The sequence below is a fragment of the Pinus tabuliformis genome, chromosome 4_2, assembly GCF_031772625.1.
Source record: "Pinus tabuliformis cultivar Carrire ecotype Pingquan chromosome 4_2, CPIR1, whole genome shotgun sequence".
NCBI classification, from domain to species: Eukaryota; Viridiplantae; Streptophyta; class Pinopsida; order Pinales; family Pinaceae; genus Pinus; species Pinus tabuliformis.
Genome location: NC_142304.1, coordinates 495,622,659 through 495,632,916, shown reverse-complemented (window position 1 = coordinate 495,632,916; position 10,258 = coordinate 495,622,659).

The following is a 10,258-nucleotide window of genomic DNA, read 5'->3' as shown; positions in this document are numbered from 1 at the left end:
CCTCATGAAGAAGGGGGGAATTCAATTGGATAGATGTGGCACAAGAGACCTTCGAGCATCTCAAGGTGGTCATGAGCACTTTCCTAGTTTTGGCATTTCCGAATTTCACTCAGCCCTTTGTGTTGGAGTGTGACACGTCAGGGGAGGGCATTAGGGCAGTGTTGATGCAAGGTGGCCATCCCATAACTTATGAGAGTCGTAATATACGAGAATATTAGCAACTGTATTCTATCTATGGCAAGGAGATGTTATCCATAATGTATGCACTAGCTAAGTTTTGGCAGTACTTGGTGCATAACAGATTCAAAGTGAAGACAAAGCACATCAATATTCGTTTTTTCCTAGAACAAAAGGAGCTTGAGGAGAGACAACATAAGTGGGTCACTAAAATCTAGATTTATGACTTTGAGATAGAATATGTTAAGGGCAAGAAAAACATAGCGACAGATGTGCTATCTAGGAGGTTTGTGACTCTATATTTGATGGACATCACTCAGGGTTGGAAGGCTCAACTTTTGGTTGAGTATTCCAAATATAGGCGAGCTTGTAAAACATTGGATGGCACACTAGGGGATGATGGTACAGGGTGATGGATGATGTGATATATTATAAGGATAGAATCTATCTGGTTCCAAGGTCTCAGCTCAGAGAGAGGATTATGTAGGTAACTCAGGACTCACCCTTGATAAGACACCTCAGATTCCTCAAGACATACCAAGCCATCAGAGAGTGTTTTGCATGGAAGGGTCTCAAGGGAGACGTATTGAGGCATGTACAAGAGTGTGTGGCATGTCAAAGAAACAAGGGGGAGTCGTCACACATAGTAGGCCTACTTCAACTACTTCCCCTTCCAGAGAGGAAATGGGAGAGCGTGTCCATGGATTTCATCACGGGTCTCCCAGTTTCTCAGGGGCGGGATTGCATTTATGTAGTGGTGGATAGGTTAACTAAATTTTCCCATTTATTTTCCATCCCTTCGAGATCTTCAACCTCCCAGGTAGCAGAGTTTTTCTTTAGAGAATTGTTTCGAATACATGGTCTTCCAAAGACCATAGTCAATGATAGAGACAATAGATTCATGGGGGATTTCTGGCAAGATTTGTTCCGGTTGGTGGGGCCTGAGCTACACCTAGTATCATCTATAACCCTTACGCAGATGGGTAGATTGAGATTGTGAATAAGTAGTTGGAAGGGTACCAACGTAATTATGCCACCAAGCAATAAAGGGCGTGGGTGAAGTGGTTGCACCTTGGGGAATTCTGTTATAACACCACCTATCAAATTTCAATTGGTATATCACCCTTTCAAGCCCTCTATGGTTATGATGCACTTTGTTTCTCTAACATGATTTTTGGAGATAGTAGGGCCCAGGGGCAAAGGATTGGGTCCAAGAGAGACAAGAAATTTTCAAGGCTCTCAAGGACAATTTGCAGATGGAAAAAAACCAACAAAAAATGTATGTTGATAGGCCCAGGGTGGAGAGACAGTTTGAGGTGGGGGACATGGTCTATTTTCATCTCCAACCATACCAACGATCATCACTGAAGCATAAGGGGGCCGCAAAACTTAAGCCCTAGTTCTATGGGCCCTGCAAAGTGTCTAAATGAGTTGGGGAGGTAGCCTATGAGTTTGAGCTTCTGCCAGGGAGAAAAGTACATACCATTTTCCATGTTTCATGCCTGAAGAATGCACTTGGGAAACAAGTCAAGGTCACTAAAAAGCTCCCACCATTGGAGGATGAGGGGCATCTAGAGATGGTGCTAAAGGCCATCTTGGACACAATGGGAATGAAGTTCAAGAGGAGAACAATCAGGGAATTTTTGGTCAAATGGAAGGACCTTTTGGAGGAGGATGCTACATAGGAAGGTGAGCAGGTGTTGCAACATCCATCATTGAAATTGCTTGCGGATAAGAAAATTTTGGCAGGGAGGACTGTAATATCCCCAGTTTCCTAAGGGGGTACTATAATATCCCCAATTTCCTAAGTACAAAAGATGGGTCACCAATTTTGATTAAACTTTGGCGTTAGCAACAATTGTGGAGTTTTCACTTAGGAAAGAGTAAAATTTAAGTTTTAGTGGATGTGGGGACCACTCACAAAAGAATACAAACCCATTGAGGAACATGCACTTGGGGAAGAGGAAGGAATTGGAGGGAAATTTAGATTGGTGGAGATTGGGACCCACTAAGGAGAAATGAGGCAGAAAACTTAAATAGAAGGTGTGGGCCATTATTTGGGGGCTTTGACAATTTTACTTCTGAACCCAAGTGTTTGCTTCAGTTGTTCAGCTAGGTGAACAAGTGTTGTTTAGAACCAGATATTCCAAGTGAAAATCTTAGCTCCTACTTTGATGGACCTAGAGTGCCACCCTAGGGGAGTCAATTACCAATTTGGGGGATTTTCTTGAGCAGGGGATTAGAGGATTTTCTCACAACTGCGCAATATAGGACAATGGAGGATAAATTCGTGCTACTTGTGGGCTACACATGTGAGAAACTTCATTTTCAGGTATTTTGAGGCTGATTTGTTACATCAATTGCAAGGAATTTTGGGTATTTTGTTGGGTTTAGGGAGTTTGTTGGAGAAAATTCTCACATTCTAGGGCCTGTGTAGTTCCTGGGAAAATAATTTCATGGGATTTTGAGGCAACACTCTTTGGTGGATTTGGTGGTTGGACAAATTTTGGGGAGTTGTGAGAAATTATTGATAATTGTGGGAGTTCCCTTGGAGGATTGGAGGAGTTACAACAGTAAAATTCCAAGAAGTACATTGAGCCAGATGGGAAGGAAATTTGCACTTTTTGTTGGTTTGTTAGTGGGGAGGTTTGGGACCAATCCCTTTCTAGGTCGTGTGGGGAAATTAAGAGGAGGCTACAACAATAATTTCAGGCCATTCTGGGCACTCCAATGGGAGATTCAAGCCATTCTATGATAGCAGCAGTTGCCTAATTTTTGGTTCAACGTAAAGGCATTCTAGGGGTCAAAGATATACTTATTGGGGGCATCTCTTTCACCTAGGTTTGCTCCAAATTTCTTATTCAAGCCTAGGTGCACTTATTCCTTGCTATTGTACTCCCATATTTTTCATATTTTTAATAAAATGGCTCAGCTACTGTTTTGAAATTTGTTGGGTGTCTTGTGCCTTGTGTTGTTTATAATTTTTTTTCTGCTATTGTCTAGTGCATGCTTTTGTTATTCACTGCATATTTCCATTTGGAATATTAAAATTTTTAAATCACATAAGGATTAACATTAAATCATTGTTTAATGAACCTTTAATTGACACTCATTAAGCCCCTTAACGATATGAGTATTGGAGTATTGAGATTTTCCAAGGGCGGATCGCTATACAATGGTCTAATTCACTAATATATGATATTCAAATATCATAACTTACCTCATAGTGATGTCATAATGGGCGACATGATAGTGCCATGTAGGTGGCACTTGTTAGGGAGGAAATGCCAAATAAACTTTTCAAACTGTGGAAAATGGCTAACATGTGTCATGGGCCAGGTCATCACATTGCCATGTGGCAAACCCTGATTGGATGATTGATGATGATGTGGAATATCAACGTATCAGACTATCAGATTTTTACAAGGCTTGAATTACAAAACTTCTCTGATATACTGATATTAGAACACCGAGATATCGACCATATTAGGGTATCAACAACCAGGGCATATCAAGGTTTAAGATTTTTTCATGTTTCGTAGAAAGTTTTGATATCTCGATATCATTGTTAGATAATGTGAAAACATATGGCATTTGACATGTACAATGGCCATTTCATCGAGATATTGGTGCCTTGTGGAGTTTAATGAATAAGTATGAAGAAAAGGCCAAGGGCTAATCTATCAATATGAATTAAAATTGAGATTTAAGAAACAAACTAGGGAAAAAGTTGATAAAAGGGGGTTTTTCGCATTCGCATGAAATAAAGGGAAGTAAAGCGGTGCATGGGAGATACTAGGCTTTTTAGAAAATAACAAAACTTTTAAGGAAAAACCTCAATATTTACTTAATTCTAATAAAAGATAAAAATGTAATATGTTTTGTAATTTTGAGGTTTTATTAGGTCTTTTGGTATTTAAAATAAAACCATGACAGACTAAGAAAAACTTTTATATTTAAAAAATCAACAACAAAAATGTAAAAATGAAAATAAATTTGTAAATTTAACCCATTTATAAAGTAAAACTAATAAAAAAAAGTCTCAAAAGAAGGGACCCTAAAATTTTCAAGGAAATTTTAAAGGGGGTTGTTGTTACATCGACAAGTAGGGAGGAGAAAACATGTTTCCCAACCTCTTAAGCTAACCCCAATTGATATTGTGTGTGTGTGTTCATTCCCTTCGAAGAAATATATTTATATTTCATATGAGGTGTAACAAACCTTAGTTGATTTCCTAAGTAAATAAATAAAAATAAGACCAAGGTCAAGGGACACGTATTCCAAGCTGAATGTTGGGAAAAAAGATAGTGATGGGGATCACTAGTGATTAATTAATGGTTATGGAAATTGGCAAAAACAAAGAGGCATTAAATGACATTTTATTTATGAAATAATGCAAAACAAGAGAAAATGAATGTGAAAGGTCACATAATTGCATGTGAGGAAAATTGAATGAAAATGAAGAAAATAGAGGCCTCAATGATAAAAAGGATTCTGAGGATCAATTCACAATATTTTGTTAGTTTTATCTTGGATGTCTCTCTATTCTCTCACTCTCTTATATTTTTTCACACTTAGATAAATCTTGGAGCGTTGTTGGAGCACTCTAGTTTTCATTGGATTTAGTGAAAGAAGGAAAAGGAAAGCAGGAAAACACAAGGGGACAATGGGATGAAAAACTACAACAAGATTGCCTTGTAGGTATCGAGTTGCATGTATGATTTCCTTGCTAGTTTTGGCATGCATGGTATATGCATGTGGTTATTTGGTTATGATCTATCATTGGCATGGAGGATTACCTGGATAGACATTGGTTTTCTTGGATAACCATAGTGTTGTGGCGTTTTTCCATTGTTGTTTCTGATTGGTGATCAGGTTCTTTATGGTTGTGGGTTGAGTTACTAGTTCATGGAGCTATTGGTTGGAAAAAATGCTCTGGAGCCTTAGAAAAACTTGGTTTGAGTTACTAGTCATAGAGCCTAGGTTAGACAAATGCTCTGGAGCCCTTGATGGGTTGAGTTACTAGTCCTGGAGTTAGGTTGGACAAATGCTCCAGAGCCTTGAAAGGATGTGGGTTGAGTTATTAATTCCTGGATCTGTGGTTGGGACAAACACTTTGGAGCCTTAGATAACTTGGGTAGAGACTGACCTAGTTGGTGTTAGTGATGTCCGACCATGAGGTGGAATCACTGGTTGAGGGTTGAGGTGGTTTGGCCTCTAGAAGCCCTGGTTTGGTTTTGTTTGGTTTATTCCATGAGATCCCACATTCATGCTTGGAATATGGTGTGGGGGTGATTGGATGAAAGAGAGATTTGGTTCAGCCTAATCTATGGCCGGGTGGTATATGAAAGTCCATGACTTGGTTGAATCCTGCATATGTTAATAAGAGATCTTTTCCTCTTGTGTCATGAGTAATTGTACTTGTTATTATGTGGTTTTATGGTTGTTCTATCATGGTGTATATGTTGTTCATTTGTTGGGTATATGATGTATAATGGCTATGGCTCTTGATGTTTTTTCTTGTTGATGAATGGTTAATGAATGCATGAGCTAATAGATGTTATTGTAATTATTATGAGAGGGAACTAGACCTTCTTGATGACTCTCAGATAAGTATCAGAACCCTATGTTTACATATGCATTCACGACTTGTAGATTACATGTCCTCAACATGTTTGATGAAATTACTGTCACAGTTAGGCCTGGTTAGGTTAAGTCCTTGATCAAACTTTATATGAATAACTTTATCTTGATATCATTATTGATTATGGAAAGTATCGCTGAGTTCTAGGCAGTGGTCTGTAGGCTGGCCTGAAATTTAAGCTCAAAATCTAGGACTACATGCTCTGAACTAGACATTTTAGGTTGCAACCGCATGGATGCAGGCTTGTCAATGTGGTTGGACACTTCCAACAATATGGAGGGCTTGATGTGGGAGTGGTTGGGGACCCAGGTCAGAGCAAAGTGTGTCCAACTCAAGTTTTGGCCACCTGGGGTGGTTAGACTCTGAGTGACCTGTAGCCCCTGTAAAATGTTATGAGTTATCAATTTGTCTCTCGTGGTCGGCCCCACTTCCTTAATGGGACCTAGGAGGTCGGGTCATTTCATAGTAGCTCCTCCTCTCATGTTTACGTTGGCAGAATGGTGAAACTGGCTAGATATGGGAGGGGTGGTTACAGAATGGTATTAGAGCTCCCAGGTTCAACACTTGGACTAGATGGGTGGAATGTGTTTGTCATGCATGCATGTTAGTTGTATATGTGTTCGTTATGCATGCATTATGATTTTGATTGTTGTATTAGTGTCATCATGTAGAGGTTTACGATGTTGATGTTGAGATGATTGATATGTTGATTTCATTATATGTGTGTGTGTGTGTGTGTCTCTATACACACACACACACACATATATATATACATATATATATGTATATATATATGTATCTGTGTATATATGTCTATACACACACACACACACACACACACACACACACATATATATATATGTGTATGTTATGCTAATCCAGATTGATCTTGCAGATGAGATTTCCTCCCCGAACTTCAATGAGGTATGTTGATTACATTTATGTTTGGTTTATATGACATGGTATGTTTATAGGAAGTAAAGGATCAAAGATGGCAAGCAAAATTGTGGACTATAGTTCATGTGATTCTCCCTATAGAGCAGATGAGAAACATGGTGAGGAGTACTCCCCTGACACAACAGAGACACCAAGAAGTTTGAAAGCAAAGATCAGGAGTTGTAAGGTGGATAATGACATAATAATTGAGTCACATGAAAGACTTGTTAGGGCACAAGAGGAACAAGCAGAGGTTAATTTGGTCTAATCATGGATAGGAGGAAAGGACTAATGGGGAATATGGCAGTAGGTCTTAATCAAAACACAGGTTTGACGGGGATGACACATTTAGAGATTGTAGGTTCTTGGATACACCTGACAAGATGGGTAATGATTGTGGATTTCATTCTAGTTCTGGTTCAGAGAGACAACATCATCATCACTATCACCATCCATATAGGAGGAGTGAGAAGTGGTACTTTCCATAGGAGTTCAAGAAAGCAAAGCCTCCTACATTTGATGGAGAAATGAAGAAGTCACATGATGCATAATCTTTGTTGCCTAAGTTGAATAAGTTTTTCAGATTACATGATTACTTAGAGAATATGAAGGCCAGGATAACTACTTTCAGTCTTAAAGGGAAATAAAACCTTTTGTGGGAAGATGTGAAGAATGTGAGAGGCACTTAGAAAGAAGAGTTGACTTGGAGTGAGTTCAAGAGAATTTTCTAGAAGAAGTATCTATCTGAAAGATACTACAATGATAGGGTAAAGGAATTTTATCAGTTGAAGATTGGATCTATGACCGATTAGGAGTATGCTAGAAAATTATTGGAGTCATTGAGGTATGTGTCGTATCTTAAGGAGGAGAAAGAAAATATTCAAAGATTCATCAGTGGGTTGTCGGTATCATTCAAAGACTGGATTGATTTTGATGAGCCTAGATTGCTGGAGGAAGTTGAAGCATTGATATGAGAAATCGAAACATAATATTGAGTCTAAGCAAGATTGGAAAGGTCAAGAGAAGAATAAGGGAAAGTGGATTAAGAAGAGAGGAAAGCCATAGATACAGATGACAAGGAGAATGCAACACCACACAATAAGTTTAGTGCAGTTGACAGAGGACAAGGATTTCATTCTGAGGAGTAGAACAAGGGTGATGGCATGAAGCCTTTACAATGTTGTACTTGTGGCGAGGATCATCGTAGGAGAGATTTTCCACAACATCAGGGTGGTAGACCATAGATCTACAATGCTCAGGAGGCACAAATAGTTGGGTATGTTGGATAGATTATTCCTTAGATTTATGCAACTCTTGATAATAGGAAGGCTGATCATCAACCATCTATTATCAAGATGTAAGGTAAGCTTTGTGATCAAGTTGTTTTTATTTTGATTGACCCTAGATCTAACTATAGTTATATCAATCCTGACGTGGTGGATAAGTGTGGTTTGAATAAATAAGTGCATGAAGAGTCTTGGTTAGTGCAGTTGGCTACATGTACTAAGAAAAGAGTTCACCATTGGGTCAAAGCTTGTGCATTTGAGTTGAACATTATGTCTACATCAATGCATATAAATGTGCTTATGTTGGGATCATACAATATGTTATTGGGTATGGATTTGTTGTACATTCACAGGACTAAGGTGGATTGCTATGATAAGGCTATTGAGTGCTTGGATGATGATGGAGAGAAGAGAATATTGTAGGGTAAGAAGAAGCCTACATCAGTGAGGATGGTTACAACTATGCAGACAAAGCGTAGTCCTAGGAAAGGATGTGTATTGTTTTCAATTCATATTTCTAGTGACAAAGGTAAGGATGTTGAGGATGCGGAAGTCTTGAAGAGGTATTCGATTTTGCAACAGTTTCAGGATGTGTTCCTAGCAAAGATTTCAGAGTTACTGCCTCACACGGAACGAAAGTGGACTTTTCTATTGAGTTGATGCCTAGAGCAACACCAGCATCAAATGCACCTTATAGGATGAGCACTCCAGAGTTAGTGGAACTGAAGTTGTAGTTGAAGGAAATGCTTGACAAGGGATACATTAGGCCAAGTGTGTCGCCTTGGGGTGCACCAATATTGTTTGTGAAGAAGAGGGATGTTACTCTTAGTTGTGTATTGATTATAGGTTGTAGATGAAGGAAATGCTTGATAAGGGATACATTAGGCAAAGTGTGTCGCCTTGGGGTGCACTAGTATTGTTTGTGAAGAAGAATGATGGTACTCTTAGGTTGAGTATTGATTACAGGTAGTTGAAAAAGTTGACGATTAAGAACAGGTACCCCTTGCCGCATATTGATGACTTGTTTGATTAGTTGAAGGGAGTAACAATGTTCTCAAAGATTGACTTGAGATCAGGATATCATCAGTTACGCATCTGCTTTCTGGACCAGGTAGTGGTCATTATGAGTTTTTTGTAGTTCCTTTTGGTTTGACTAATGCTCCAACTACTTTCATGTGTTTGATGAATAGTGTGTTGCATCCTTATATGGACAAGTTTGTGATTATATTCATTGATGACATATTGATATTCTAAGAATGAGGAAGAGCATGCAGAACATTTAGCATCAATATTGAGATTGCTAAGAGAGCATTAGTTGTATGCCAAACTTAGTAAATGAAGTTTCTTTCAAACAAAGGTTCATTACTTGGGGCATGTGGTTTCCAAGGAAGGTATAGTAGTGGACCTGAACAAGATCAAAGCTATCATGGAATGGGAAGCTCCTAGGAATGTGGATGAGATCAGATCATTCATGCGACTAGCAGGTTACTACAGGCGGTTCACCAGGAACTTTTCACAAATTACCTATCCTATTACATCATTGTAGAGGGAAGGAAAGAAATTTGAATGGACAAAGAAATGTGCAACTAGTTTTGAGCAGTTGTTGAAACTGCTTAAAAAGGCTCTGGTATTGAATATTGTGGATCTAGATAAAGAGTTTATAGTTTGTATAGATGCTTGTAAGATTGGACTTGGTGGAGTTATGACGTAGGAAGGACATGTAGTATGCTATAAGTTAAGGAAACTGAATGAGCACAAGCAGAATTATGTGACGCATGATCTTGAGTTGGCAACGATCATCCATGCATTGAACATGTGGAGACATTATCTTCTTGGCAGGAGGTCAATCATAATGAGTGATCATAGTGGATTGAGATACTTGTTTGACCAACCGAATTCGAATGCGAAACAAGCTAGGTGGTTGGCTACACTCAGTGATTTTGACTTCGAGATCAGCTATATTAAGGGTAAATAGAACAGGGTTGCAGATGCTCTTAGCAGAAGAGTACAAGTAAATCACATAAAAACTATGAGTTCATATGGGATAGATTTACTGGATTAGATCTTACAGGTAGGACAACAGGATGACAGGTACCAATAGCTTAAGCGTAGGTTACAACAATAGGGTACAAGTGAACATGATGTGGATTATCATCTCACAACAGATGGTTTGGTAAGCTTTAGGGACAAGATCTATGTGCCGGACTACAGTGAG